The sequence below is a fragment of the Pezoporus wallicus genome, unplaced genomic scaffold (assembly GCF_028554395.1).
Source record: "Pezoporus wallicus isolate ANWC-B61680 ecotype Strahan unplaced genomic scaffold, APGP_CSIRO_Pwel_v1 contig_3488, whole genome shotgun sequence".
NCBI classification, from domain to species: domain Eukaryota; kingdom Metazoa; phylum Chordata; class Aves; order Psittaciformes; family Psittacidae; genus Pezoporus; species Pezoporus wallicus.
The window spans coordinates 1,458,328-1,473,174 of NW_026635397.1; the positions used below are offsets into that span (position 1 = coordinate 1,458,328).

General features: G+C 47.3%; 1 long non-coding RNA gene across 1 annotated transcript in view; it reads left to right on the forward strand.

Annotated features, from left to right (window-relative positions):
- The window catches only part of LOC130606353 (uncharacterized), a 53,201-nt gene extending 39,034 nt beyond the window's left edge, over positions 1–14,167 (forward strand). Inside the window, exon 3 of the long non-coding RNA XR_008973960.1 lies at positions 14,037–14,167. This is a non-coding gene — a long non-coding RNA (uncharacterized LOC130606353). The remainder of the gene's footprint in view (positions 1–14,036) is intronic.
- Positions 14,168–14,847: the final 680 nt, after the last annotated feature.

Below are 14,847 nucleotides of genomic sequence, written 5' to 3' on the forward strand. Positions count from 1 at the left end.
CTGTTGGTCCTCATGGATTTGTCCAGAGCCTTGTGGTATCCCATTAACTCTTACAAGCCCCTCCATTTGCTGTGCTGAAAACACCCCTAGGAAGGTAACCTTCAGAAAGCAGATGAAGTCTGTGCAAATCATGCACTGCCTTTAAAACCTCAGACTCCACATTGACCCTTCAGCATAAGCCCTGAGCTCTGCATCTTTTGGGGAGGGAGACATCCTTCCAAGATGCTATATGGTGTTTGCCAGGCAGCTGATCCTCCTTTTACCTATTTGAAAGCAAGTAAAAGATGCTTTTTATCATTGGAGTTACTTCATCTGTCCTGTTCGATGCTGGCCATGGGTCTGACTGCGAGATCCCTCCTTTAAGTGCATCTGGCATGATGAGGGATGAACTATTCCAAGCAACTTTTTAATGCTATTGTCATATTCATTTTGATCCATCAAAATATATGTCACCCATCAGGGAACACATCTCTGTGTGTGCTTGTGTAATTTGGTGCAAATCGGGGGCCTCAGCTTGAGGGAGGCACTTGAGCAGGGCTGCAATGTGATGAATACAATATCAATAAAGACTTCATGAGGTCTCAGGCCATCACCAGCCTCAGGGGGAGAAGCTCTTGCTTCTCTGAGCTGACCTCCTATCCCTAGACTCAGTCCATCTGATTTACATTAACATATCCTCTGAGCAAAGGTGAAAACGATCCCAAAAGGTGAAAATGACTCTAAATTGCTTATTAAGGGATTTTATCCCAGCCTTTGCTTTCTGCTTTTCTTGCCTCCTCCAAGCCACAGCAGTTTGAGAACTTGTGGATAAGAGGAAATGTTTTTGATAGTGTGGGTGTAAATAAGTCTTGAGTTGGCTGCCCTGGAGGCTGAAGGCTGCTCCATCACTTGGCTTGGTGCTTTATGTGCTCTTCCAAACCTAGTTGCTAGCTCAGGGCTGTCTAATAGGGTTTTACTGAGTGCATTTGCATGGCAGGATGGGTTAATTCTCTCTGCTGCAAGGGTCGCTGGATGGCTCCATGCAGAAAGACAGGGGTTCAGAGAGACACAGGGGCATGAGACACCCATCTCCAACATGGAAGTGAAAAGTGCTTCATCCTGCTTCCCCTTGGACTTTCACAAAAATGCCAATTTACACAAATACGTGGATGTCTTTTGGCCTTGTAATGAGCAAATCCACCTTCTCACCAAGGGAAGACTCCTTCAGTGCCTGTTTCATTCTCCAGTTTATCCTGTCCAAATGTATTTCAGTCCCTGCAGTGATCTCCCCTCTGACAAGGCCTTACTATTAGGAGGCTGTTTGCCCTAATTCAGCAAAGCACCAGGTCATGGGCACTGCTCACGCATTAATGGTTTGCTCCCCCCTTAATATTGTAGAGCATGGGTTCCTTGGGAGATGAATGTTTGGAGCGAGGAGACAAGTTGGGTTTGTTCCTGCTTATTTTGTTTGCCATCCAAATTAATAATAGGTTAAAGATGTCCTGCTGATGAGCCATAACATCCCAGCAGTGCTATTTGTTCTATCGCAGTCGAGATCAGGGTCCTGGGGTGCTAAGGAAAGAAGACACCAACTCTGCATGGAGATGGAGAAAGTGGAGGCTTCTGCTCTTAAGGAGGTGGGTGTCAGCGTTGAAGTGGGCTTAAAAAACTGGGCTTGCAGCCGGTGGTGTGGATTCCACTGCTGATGGGAGTGAGGTGGCTGAGAAGCAAATAGTGGGACAATTATAAGTGAATTTGGAGGCCTCGACTTAAGGAGGGATGTGCATAAATACTGATGGGGTTGTAGAAACTAAGCGGAGGCATCTCCAGGCATCTTCTTTCCACAGAAGTGGAGCAAGACAGACTTTTCTGGCCCATTGAGGTTGGGTTGATGAATAAAAATCCCAGCTAATGCGATAGATAGGGAATCTGTCAGCCAGCTCTGCTTTTTGGGTATCAGAGCACAGCACTCACCCATAGGTTGCCTTGTTGGACTTAAACCCCTCAAATTTGTTAGATCTTAATGGGACAGCATTGATGATGTTATATCTTAATGGGATGCACTGTCTGGGGCTCTGCAGAGCAAGTAGGATGATAATCCATTTACAGTGGATTTTATTGTCATTACTTGTGTTTCTACACAGCCACCAGATACTTCATAGGAACATAATTCATGTGAATCAATAACATGAGTAGCTCATGGTATTTTATCCTCAGCATCGGTGCTAGTTTTTGTCGCAATGAACTTAGATCAAACATAAAGAGGAAAATGAGTACCAAGGGAGTTTTCAGCTGTGCCTCTCCAGGATGCTGTTCTGTCCGTTCTCTGTGTTGGTCTGTTTCCAGCGCTTGCTGCTCCATCCTCTGCTTGTGGCATCCTCAGTGTTTACCCTCTGTGGACTCTGCTCTCGGCTGAGGCAGAACAGGACCAGTTCCCATGTTTCCTCAGAAAGAAAAGCTTTCTCAGGAAACACGTAAGGTTTTCCTCATAGCTTTCACAGCGTAGCAAGTGGAAGCATGCAAGCAGTGTGGAAGAAAAGCCATCTGTTTGGACCCAACTGTTGTCAATGTGTCAACAGCTAGTTAATAGAGACTCCTGTTTGTGCTCTTTTGAGTAGGCGCTGCCAAGGGCTCTGCTGTAAATAGCAAACAAGTCACACTTGAAACACTGGTTATTGGGAGCCTTGGGCAGGTTTTCTAACCAGGAGGTAGACGTGGGCTGAGAGTCAGAGTAAGTGCTAAAAGTGCCTCATGGAGATTTTTCAGGTCTCTCCACTCTTTTCTTCCACGCCAGTCTGGTATCACCAGAGAAGTACACAGCAAAATGGATGCTTTGGTTAACATTGCTGGCTATTGATGCCAACCTGTCACAACTGAAGCAGGTGCTGACTTCTGCTGGTGTGCGATGCTTCCCCAGCCCCTACTTGCCACCCAAGCGAGGAGCACAGACTGGGCCGCCGCACTGCAGTCCAATCAGCCAAACCAGAAGAAACCCCTCATGCAGATGAGTTTTGCTCTGTGATATTTCCCTTCCCTCCCCCACCCCGGTCTCCTGCCCCTTTGAATCGCAGCACCTGCTTGCTTCAGCTGCTCTGATTAACAGCGGAACAGAAAGTGATCAGTGAGGCTTGCTTTCTTCTCCCCAGACAATGCCCAAGTCTCCTAAAACTGGCACGCTCTGCACAAAACCCCCTGCATTAATAAAGTGCGCCTTTGGACACTGAGAAATGTCTTTTGTGTGGGGTTCTCCTGCATTTTAATAAGCCTGGCTTTATAAAGACACCCCCCCCCCCCCGCCAAAAGAAAAAACCAACAAAAAAACAAACAGCCGCAAAGCCAAATTTCATTGGGCTCTAATCTCCTCCTGACCAGCACACTCCTGCCAATCGCTAAGCCCTTTCAGCCCTGAAATGCTGTCTTATTGAATCTTCTTGTTGTTTTGTTCCCCAGCAAAATGAACCTTGTGCTGGGAGGGGACCCTGATGCAAAGCGCCAGGTACCAGCATTAAGCACAGTGATGATGAAATGGACATCACTCTGGGTTTTCCCTTCTTAAGGGTATGAAGGTGTTAATGAGGTGTCCCACATCCTAGGAACCCAGCAATCCTTTGATTAAAACCAGTCCAACTGGCAGAGGCTGAGTTATTTGTGCTTGGTCCCTTTGAGGGATGGCAGTGGCAGTGCTTGTGGGGAGAGGAGAAGACGAACACTAACATATGCTGGGCGGTGGGTTTGCTTCATTTGGCTCCAGTGCAGTGTAAGATAACGTCAAGAGAAGGGAGTGGGGTGTTAAATGGCATCAGCACTTGACACTGTATGAATAGAAATGCTGGCTGGATGATTGGCTTGGAAATGCTGCATGTTTTTTTGGGGGGTGGAACTTTTAATGGAACATCTTAGGTCAGCATTGTGGCAGCAAGAATGTGCTGCTCTCTGTGGGCATGGAGGGGGATAAGGGTGCTAATCCCCACACCTGTACATCAAGTTAAGTGAGAGAAGTCACTGCAGGGTGGGATGTACAGCAAGGGTTTGGTCCTGCACAGTACAGTGATGGGGCTGATGTGAACTCCCTCCAGGAAGTGTTCCCAGTAGCACTCAGCATTCCAGCCTTGAGTTCAGATCCTCAGAGATAAGGAGTTCATTTTTCTGTTGTTGTCTTCCAGTTCAGTTAAGTCCCCAAATCCCATATTCTTCTGAACTGAAGACTTTGGCTGGAAGGCCCCATCCCAAACCTGTAGTCAATGAGGAGCAACAGAGGGCTGAGCTTTCCTTGCTCTCTGCTGTGCATTTACTCACCTGCACAGTACAAACTATTTAATTCTGGTTTATTCTCACTTTGATCACTGGAAATATGTGTCCATCATATACATATAAGAACTGCAAAGAAGGATGAGCATGCTTGAATTACTGGGCTGCAGAGTCAAGGCAAAACTAGCACGAAAAGGAGAAACTGCAATGGAAGCATCAAAACACCCAGTTTAGGCTACGTAGCACCACATTACTGGAGGAGGTCGTGGCTTTGGCTGGTGGCCTGTTGGAGCATTCCTGCCATAGCTGCTGTGGCCCCACGGGTATTCAGTGGACTTTGGGTCCAGGCGTTTTGGCTAGCTATGTCTGCTTGCAGGGTCCCAGATGCAGTGAGAAGCCAGTCTGTGGGTGCCTGGGGCCTTTTGCAGGAGGTGAAATGCTGTGGCTTTGGGATGCTGAAGGCTGATGGAGAGTCAGTGCCCTGTCATGAGGGAAAAGTTACTGGGCACCCAGAGCAGGCAGGGGACCATGCACCCTGTTGCATTTGCCAGCCTGGGACTGTCCATGTGGATAGAGGCAGCGGAAGGAGGTATCAGTGCCCAGAAGAATGACAAGGGTGATGCCAGCTCTAGCACTGGAAGGGAGTCTGAGAAACTGCAATGCAATTAGATGGGGCTGGCTGCTGGGATATGATGGTCTCCTCCCAACCCACACCACCCATTCTGATGCCTCTGCTGTGGAGTTTGTGTCAGCAAGAGGCCTGGTTTTCGTTTCTGAGACAGCAGTAGACCAAAATAGACAGCAGTAGACCAAAAGAGACAACAGCAATGCCCTGGGAGGTGAGCCCACATGGGTTTTCAATATCTGTGTGTTTTCCAATGATAAATCAGTTTCAGGTAACTAGACAGTAAAACCACTACATCTTAACATCCTGTCAGTGTTCAAGGCCAGGCTGGATGGGGCTTGGAGCAACCTGCTCCAGTGGAAGGTGTCCCTGCCCGTGGCAGGGGTTGTTGGAACTGGATGAGCTTTCAGGTCCCTTCCAACACAAACCATTCCATGACTCTGTGTCCAAAAGGAGCAGCCAGGAACAAAAAGCAGCCCCTGTTTCTCTTGCTTTTGGCTGTTGAGGCTTAAACACAGCAGGTTTCCAAGCCTTAGCGGAGCCGTGGCGGGTGCCGGCAGCTGACTGTGCTCATGTGTTGTCTTGCCTGCTGCATGTGAGGCTGACAAGCTTTGGCAGGGAGCAGCGGAGGGCAGGCAGGCGGTGACAGGCAGCAGCTCACCCAGCTGCTGCAGCACTGGCGGTCCTGTGGGCACTTCAGTGTAGCAACAGAGTCCCCCATGGCTCGATCCCCAGTGGCTCAGACCCATGTGGATAATGCGGCATTGAAAGGCTGTCACACCAGTCCCCTGAAAAACAGCTGCAGCCTCTCCTACCCAAAACAAGAGGCAAAGTGTGTCAGGGATATGTCCCAGTGACTGCACTGGCGCTGGGCTGCATCCTGGCATGGCCATGGAGAGTCTGAGTGATGCCTGGGATGGTAAGCGGCTGCCTGGTGGTAGATGCCTTCACTATGGAGGTTAAAGGAAAACTATAGCCCCATGGGACCTTTAAATGGAGCCAAGAGCTGTGCAGGTGTGCCCCTGAGGGCTGTTTTCCCAAGTACTGAAAAAAGCCAGTTTTTCCTATGCTCCTCAGCTCTCTGATCAGGAGAACACCACCATCGGTGAGGAGAAAACAACCCTCATCTATTCACGTGCCTGACTCCCTGCACAAGGGTGGTCAAGCTCCCCACCAGCACTCCTCTGCTTTACCCTCCCTCCAGTGCTGATGGAAAGGTGTAAGTCTCTATCCGACCCTGAGTTACTTTAAGCAGTGATTTATTTACATCTTTATGAAAAAGAAGAGAGATGGTGAAAAGCCCATCCAGGACTGTGGGATTCCTGTCCCTGGGGGACAGGTTCAGAGAACTGCAGGGTCCTGCTGTGAGGCATCTCTTTGTGCCTCCCGGTCTGTGTCCACTGGATGCTTCTGGATATTCAGGGAATACAGCTGCGGCTGTGCGAGGTCTTCCCAGAGGAAACCATCTGACTACTCATGCAGAGAAAAACTGGGAAGAAGTCTGATAATTTCAAGTACTTTTTAGAGTGGGAATTTTCGGGGGGGGGAGTTTCATTGGTGCAGTAAATATTTGGTCACCAAAGAGACTTCCTGCACATCATTTGTCTTCTGGTTGAATGCTCTGGCTTCTTTCTGTAGCTGTTAGTGCATGCAGCCAGTTTTTCCTTCTGGGTCAGAAAGGAGTAAACCCAGTCACGCACCTTAATATTTGTGTGCCAGCTTAGAGGTGGGCTTGGCAAGGATCAGGGAATAGAGCAAATGGGGAGGTGTTAAGATCTGCGGCATTCACCATTGCAGAGACTTCTTCAAATGTGACGCCAGCTGCTAACAAGAACCCTCTCTGGAATCACCTGATCACTGCAAGCAGTGGAAGGCTGGAACGGGGGGACCTCCTTCCCCCCCAGCACATAATCTTTGGTCAGTCAGACATGGGACTTGCGGGACTTTTGTGTTATTTTACCCAATAACATAATTTGGGCTAATGAAAGATTGAGCAACCTGCTCTAGTGGGAGGTGTCTCTGCCCATGGCAGGGGGCTGGAACTGGATGAACTTTTAAGGTCCCTTCCAACACAAACTATTCCATGATATTATGCACCCCTCTATAAATGCCCAACGCTCAGCTATTCAGACTATAACAAGCTCTGCCAGGAGTTATGCACAGGGGTTTGAGCTAAAATAAGTGATTGGTTCTGGACCAGACCTTGGAAAATGAATAACTGAGTTTCTGCTCTGATGGCTGCCTTTGTATTTAAGGTGAAGACAATGCGCAGAAGGGTCACATTACTGTGCACAACTATTGCTATCAGGAGGAAATAACTACCTGTCCTTGCCCAGCTACCAGGCTCGGTTTTAATGGAGCCTCTGTGGGGAGGTCAAAGACTCCCTGTTGGAGAGATTACTATGGGATAAATCAGAGAAGCTCCAAGCAAGCAGCTTTTTCCCATTAGCAAGGGCACTGAAGGGAGATCGGGTATCAGGCCTCCATCCTGCCTCAGCTGCAAGGAGGGTGAAGGAAGAGTGCACCAGAACATGTGTCTGCTCTGGAAAAGGGCAGTGGGCACAGTTCAAAACCAAAAGAAAAGGTTTTCAGCCAGATTGAAGGGAATGATTTACTGGGAATTGAGCACTGGGTGTGAACTTCCTTCCTGTCCACCCTATGTGCAAAATGAGCTTTCACACACTCCTCTTTGGAAAGGTTTTCCAAGAATATATTGCAGCATGGCCTTTGCTCACAAGTCCTTCGCTGTAGGGATGACCAACATCCCTTCTTCTCCAGGGAATCGGGGGGAAAGGAACAAAAAATCTCTTGGACACTGGAGAAGCTGGAGTTGTGCTGTACCTTCATCCCAGGCCTGCAACATCATATGAATGTATTAGTCTATGTAATGTGTCTCCCCTTTTCTGAGTGCATATCGCATCAAGTAATTGTTGTTGCCTGCCTGGGCAAGAACAGTTTGTTGTAGCTGTTTCAGCAAAGCTCTTAACTCTCTTATTGTATTGATGCTGCTTACTATATCTCACTCTTAGTATACTTCTCTCCCCACTCATTTTTTTCTAGCACAACTCATGGGAGAAAAGATACCTTGTTCTTTTGCCGTAAGAGCCTATTGCTGCCTACAAACTTTTCAGAGATGGGGGAGTGAAACAATAAAAACCAACACCAAGAAAAGCCTTGCTAACTTTAAAAGCAATGTGTGTGTTAGGGAATGTGCTGGTTTGCAGACTGCTGAATTGAAACGCTTCATTTTTTCTGATAGTTGTGTCTGCTAGATTTTCTTTAAGCTAAAAGGTCCAAGGGAAGCAGAAACTGGCTGTACTTCCACTTTTGACCTTAGACTTCACCTTGCTGTAGTGTTAGTGTCTGTTCTTGGGTAGGTCAACAATCAGAGTATTTCGATGATGTGACACAGCATCAGTAACACACCAGGTTCAGTGGTTCATGCGTGCTAATAATGTGACTTTATGCTGTATCTGTATTCTAATCACCCAGTGCATACAGGGAAGTCCTTGTTCTGAATTTCTATAGCTAATCTAGTATCAGTAAGGGCTTTTCTTTGTTTAGGTGTCATCTAGATCCGTTACAAACACTTATCTTTTGCATGGGCTACTCATAGTGTCAACCAACCTGAAGGTGCCAGGCCTTTTCTCTTCAGAAGAAACTTAGCTCCCTTACAGACATACGTAGATAATATGCTGCCTGTTCCTTCTGTATAGCATAAAATATTGTAGCTGTATGATGGTCCAGACTGTCTTTTTAAGCACCACTTTCCCTCTGATGCTAGCAGTTGTCATATATCATGTTCTAACATGGGATTGTTTAGTATCTGACTTGCTCATGATCCTTTTGTTGGGCCATATGTGTGCATCTTCCATCTATGGAAGGCCATATACCTAATGCTTCTGGTGATCTTTGGGAAACCAGGGCAGAATGTAGCCTGGTCTGAGCATGCTAACCTATGTGAGAGATTTGATGTCTACTCCATCTTTGTATAGATATCCTGTAAAAAAGGCTCTGCACCTCTGCTTCCATGCTAGAGTAACCTGGTAACTTTGATGCCGATTCAGATTAATATAAAGCAGAGCACTCTGTGCTCTGAATTAGCATGGTCTGGGTCTTTTACTAGAGCTTTTCTTTAGGGAATCTGCATAGATCAGGCAGTAGCTTAGCTAACCCAGAAGGACAGTGAATATTGGTTGCCATTCACCTTCCAGGAGAAGGAAGTTTAAGATGGTTTATCCATCAGCTTGTCCATAGCCTATCCCCAAAGCTGCTTCTTTAGAGCTGCACAGTTTCAACTCAGAACTTTATAAAGTGTGTATGAGGGAGAATTGGGTAGAGGAGGGGGCATGGAGCGTATCAGCAGAGTTGTATGAACCGCTGTACTGCTGAGAGAGTGCTGTGCATAACACCAGGATGAAAACACCTCCTCTTACAAGCCCAGAGGCTGTGTGATACCTCTTCCCCTGCTTGTATGCCTTGCTGCTGCTTTCCTCATGAAGCAAGGAAGCCATTTGGAAGGAAGTCCTTTGGACTGTGATTCAGGAGAGTGATTTGTCCTGTCTCTGCCTGGCTCATCGCTGGCAAGAAAACTGCTCCTGCGAGGACACATTTTGTTTTAGGCAGGACTGAGGTGGTCTGATTGGAGCCACAAAAGCAGTCGCTGCTGCTGAGAGGTGCTGGTTTCCCTGGGAAATCTAAGGTTATCCCACAGTCCTCGGGAAATGTAACCCAAATTGGAAGAGGATTAAACTGGAAGAACAATAAAAGCAAGGGAATGGAGAGAAGGGTAAACAGAGCAGGAATCACGCAGAATGTTTCCCTGCATCTGGGTCTGAAAGGCATCTAAATATAACGAATACTGAAAACTTTAATCCCATCCAGTATAAACAACAACAAAGCCTTGTTTTGCTTTGGGTTTTCTTCTCCCTCCCTGGCAGAGAAATAGGAAAAAATTCCTTTCCAATCCCACAGGCAAATTGAGGACAGGATGAAACCCTGCCCCACATGGTGGCACAGCCCTTCATAGCCTCTCAGGATACTCAGGTTGGAGGCTGGACACAGCCCCATTGAGCCTGACTTCCCAGTTCACACTGGTTTGGCTGGGATGTAACTGGAAATATCCAGGCATCTTCAGAGCTGCTTTTGTCAGTGTGGCTGTCGAGAAGCACAAAACCTATACCATTGGCAGACCCTTTTACAGCTGCAACTCAAGCCAGAGTTTTCCCCTTGCCAAAGGACCAGGGGGATGAGGAGATTTGCAGCAATACCATCTGGCTGCTCATTTTTAACTGTGTGTGGTTGTCCATAGGAACTAGAAAGACCTTGTCCCAAACAGCATCACCTCAGAGCTGCAATAAGGTTTTGTTTTGGGGGTGTTATTATCTTGATGAGGGCAGTGGAGGTAGAGCAGGTACCAGAAGTGCAGCCAAAACCATGGAAGGAAATGCTGGTGCTGCTCAGGCTGCAGGGAATGATGGAGACCTGCAAGATCATGACAGCAGTGGGACAAGCAGATGGGGGAATATTGCTGTTTTGATGGATGCAGGCAGGAGCTGGGGCTGCTGGAGGCATCTGAAGGGAAGGGCAGCAGAGAGAGGTGGGGCTCATGGACCACCCAAACCAGTATCTCCTATTGCTGTGGGACAGTGAGTGCTGGGCTACAGGGTGCCCATGGGCTTACAGGGACTGGTAGAGTATTTCCCGTGTTGTTAAGCCTGAGATGACCTTTATATTTTTGAATGCTGAAGGTCAGAGGTCTCACACTCATCTTCTCAGCTTTGTTGGTTCTTCATGTTCTAAAAGCCCACCATGAAGCCCTGCAAGGTGCCCATTGTACCATACCATGGCCAGTTAATCTCCCAGTATTATATATGGGGAGACAGAGATGGAAGCTTCCCCAGGCTTCCCTGTTTGACTCATGGGCTGATGTGCAGGGAGAAATTCAGAAAACCCAGAGGAAACATTAAACTCCTCGTGCTGTGTTGTTAATAAAAATTCCCTTGATAGAGGGAGTGCATAAAACCATGAGATTGCAAAGACCAAGAGCTAATGTGATGCAGCAGAAATGTGGGGTGGAGGAGGAGCTCCTTGGCTGGTAATGATGGTGAGTAGAACAGAGTTTATACCTGAAATCTTTTCCTCCTCTCAGCCCAGAAGCTTTGGCTTTTGCAACAGCTGCCTTCTTCTAAGGCCAAGGGTATGTGAAAGGAGTCGCAAGCAGAAGCCTGTGACCTGCTGTGGACTCAGCTGGGTAAAGGAATTCCTCAAACACGAATGCAGGAATTCAAAGGTCTTTTCGTGTCATCTATTTCTGATGTCCCAGAACTGATGGTGGGAATGGTACCTTGATGTTTCCGGCCTATCTGGAGTAGGAAGGAAAGTGTTTAGGAACAGATGAACAGCTGCTGTAAAATACAAAACCCTGTGAATGAATCATGTTTGCAGTGGTGCAGAAGTTGGTGTGTTAATAATGGTGGAAGAGATTCAGAATGCATGTGTAAGCTCCTCATCCCAGTAGGACGAATTCAGGCTTGGGATAAACTACCAGGTAGAGATAAACAGCCAACAGCCAAATGAAGGCTGATCTTTGCTGTGCAATGCACATTCAGGCTACAGGATTGTCCTGTTGTGGGCTGCATTTCAGCAGGTTGGCTGCTTAAAATACATTTGGCTCCTTGCTAGGAGAGTAATTCCTGCTTGCAGCAAAAACTAATAGCAAGCTCCCGAGCATTAGAAAGAAACCCCCCAGGAAGAGTGGAGTAAGTCAGTTTGTACCCCAAAAGTGTGTGTCCCCTTAGATCCGGGTCTGAGGAGCTGCTGCTGGTGATGCTTAGCAGCAAGGGATTTGCAGTGGCATGGATCTGGGGGGACAAAGGAGCAGTAGATGGGTGGCAAAGTGGGATTTTATCCAAATATGTGGCCAAGACACTAAGGATAAACAGCGCTAACAAAGCAGTGAATAAACAAAGGATGGCAATATGACCTGATTTCTATCAGTATTCGCTTGTATTGAGTCAGTTCCCTGCCTTGTGGACCGGGTTTCCTGTTTATACGCCACTTGCAGAGGAGATAGTCACAACAAAACCCGTAGCAATTGGCGCCTGGAATTTATCTCATTTCCAGAGTTAAAACCAGCCCCATTTCTGCAGTCATGATGGAGTGGTGAGGCTCTCGCTGCCTGCTGTGATTGAGCATGGGTGATCGGGCATCAGTTCTGGTTCCCAGGTCCTGTCATCTAGCCACATCTTGTTAGGATCTGAAATGATTCGTTTGATCCAAACAAGGGAGAAAGTGTCATATGCTTGCAAGAAAAAAGACAAGGAATTAACTCTCTGTAATTTCTGTTGCTCCTGGTTTGACACCCAATGACAGGAGCCTCTGGAGTCAATCTTAGGAACATATGTACAAAGCTATTTAAGGGGAAATTCTGTCTTATCATCTGTAATAATTTATACTCCCCAGGCTGCTTATCTTGTGCTGACTGGTGGGACCTCTGTGTGCAAGCTGAGCTTCTGTAATTAACCTTCTTCCAAAAGACAGATACTTTTGGTACCTTCTTTGGTGCTCTTGACAGGAGAACCCTACATCAGTCAGTCATCACTCCCCTCTCCCGGCATGGCACAAGGGAATTTACACGGGTCTTCAAATTTCCCTGCTGAAAGGAAGTGAAAACCTCATGTAGTTTTGGCAGAGGAGACTTAAGAGACAGAAAGAAGAGAGTCTGTGTGGGATTATGGTGATGCAAGGTCTCTCGGAAACAGCCAGCTCCAGTCCGTGCTACCACTGCCAAGACTTGTGGGGATGACCAGGAAGGGGTGATGTTGCTTTTAAGGCATTAATCCTACCAAAACATCTGCTCTGGATTTGGTAGTTGCTCTGTATTTACTAACTCCAACCAGGGTCCTCATTGCATGAACCTGTCCAGACCCCACAGCGTGACCACCGTGTGTTGCAAGTGCTGAAAGATGTTAGCAGGACGTGAGGCATTAGATGATCCCCAGATCCCTCCCGGCTCTGTGGTCAGTCTCTCTCCTCCATCTGCTCATTGTGCGGTCCCTCCTTGTCCCACCTTCCCAGGCAGGAATCTCCAGGAAAGGGTTATGTGCTTACTGCTCTTCTTGGGCTTTTGCTGTCTGGAGATGGAAAGGTAGAGGTGATGGACCAAGGAAAGGGAATGCTCACAAAGTTTGACAAAGCTTTCAATGGAGCAGTGAAGGGCAAAATAAGGAAAGATTCATCTATTTTACTTCAAAAGAAACCCAAAACAACCATTTCTTTGTGAGATCAGCAGTAATGTTGCTGCTATTTTTTTACATAGCCCATGAGTTGTTTTTTTTTACCTTTGCATCTCTCTAGCGAGGGGTTTGACTCTGTTTTAATGGCATTTCAAGAATTTCCTGTTTGTTTGTGTTTTAAGAAACTCGATGAGTATTTCCAAATAAAGAAGGTCTGAAAAAGAGGATTTAGCTCATGGAGAAGGATAATTTCCATTTTCCAGGATGCTGAGATGATGCCATATACTCAACCACAGAGATGCAGCTTGAGGAAGGGCTGGTGGCCAGGTATGGAGGCAGGCCAGGTAATGCTCCTTGTGCTGAAGAATCCATGATACTGCTCATCTGAACACCAAGAGCTAAGCCTTATCCCTGCCAAGTGGCTTTAATATGTGCTCATCAGTCCATCCCACAAAGATTTCAGATTGTGGCATTGTGAGGCACAGCTTTAACAGGGTCATTTATGAAAGTCTGCATCTGGAGAGAAGAAAGCAGCAGATCTGCCAAGCCACCCCAGTTCCTGCTTTTTACACAACAAGAGCCAACATTATGGCTTGAGCAATGGATTCACTAATATGTTACAGACACAGAAAGCCCTAGGAAAATGAGGGAGGAAGATGTTTCCTTCCAACCTCAAGAACAGCTGATGTGGGGCTGCTGGTCAAGGCAGAAGATAGAAGAAGCCACCTTCACCAAGGAGGACTTTAAAAGGTTGAGGAGAACTTGTAGGAAGGCTCAAAGAGAGAAAAGAAGAGCCGCAGGGATGCTCTTCTCCAGCCTCAGCTGTTCTGGGAGTCACCAGGCCATGCAGTCAAGAGGTCAAACCAAGTTCAGCAGTGAATGCCCAAAGTGATCCCTTGTCCTTGCATATGTGCTGGCTGACCATAATCATTCCGATTTCCACAGAGCATAATTACTTTGCTCTGTGGAAACATGCCTGAAACAACTGAAGAAGCACTGGAGTTGAGGTGTTTCTGCGATCATCTCCATAGTTCCTGAATCCCAAGAGATGTGTTCAGGTTTTGAGGCTCATTCTGCTTCTGGCCCCAAAAGAGGGCCAGAATGAGGCTCATTCTGCTTCTTCCATCCATCTCAGCCAGCACTGCTGCTGCATTTCACCTCCCTCAGACCAGATGCAATGGTGGGGACAAGTCTAAAAGCCAGAGCAGCCTCCGTGTTAAGCCCAGGTTCAGCATCCTTGCAGCTGCAAAGCTGAAGTTCAAAGGTCTCTCTCTTTGCTTGGTGCACGCTGTGTTAATTTGTCAAGTTTTATCCGTTCCTGCTCTGCAGCAGCTGCAGCGTGTGAATCCCTCCTGCTCCGCCAGTCCGCGGCTGGAAACACACCCAGAGCAGCGCTCCGGAGCCTTTCTCATGTAAATGTTTGCTGGGGGACCGCTAATTATCTCCCAAACCCAACTGAAGGCCCTTCAATTGGTTTTACAGTCTGCAGTTCCATGCCTTTGACAGCCCCAGCCATGCCCGGCTTGTTCTGGCATTCCTGGGCTCCTCACATGGATTTTTACTGTCAAACAGTGCCTTTTGTTATCGCTTACCATCAGTCAGTGGCACTTCAGATGAAGTAATTTCCTTTTTGTTTCCTTGCTCGGTCCCTGCTGGTCAATGTAGGATGAGATCACCTGAATCTTATTTGGGGGGACAAAGGGAAAATTGGCAACATCTCCATAGGGCTTTTTCCCCCTCTTTGACCAGGGTGGGAGT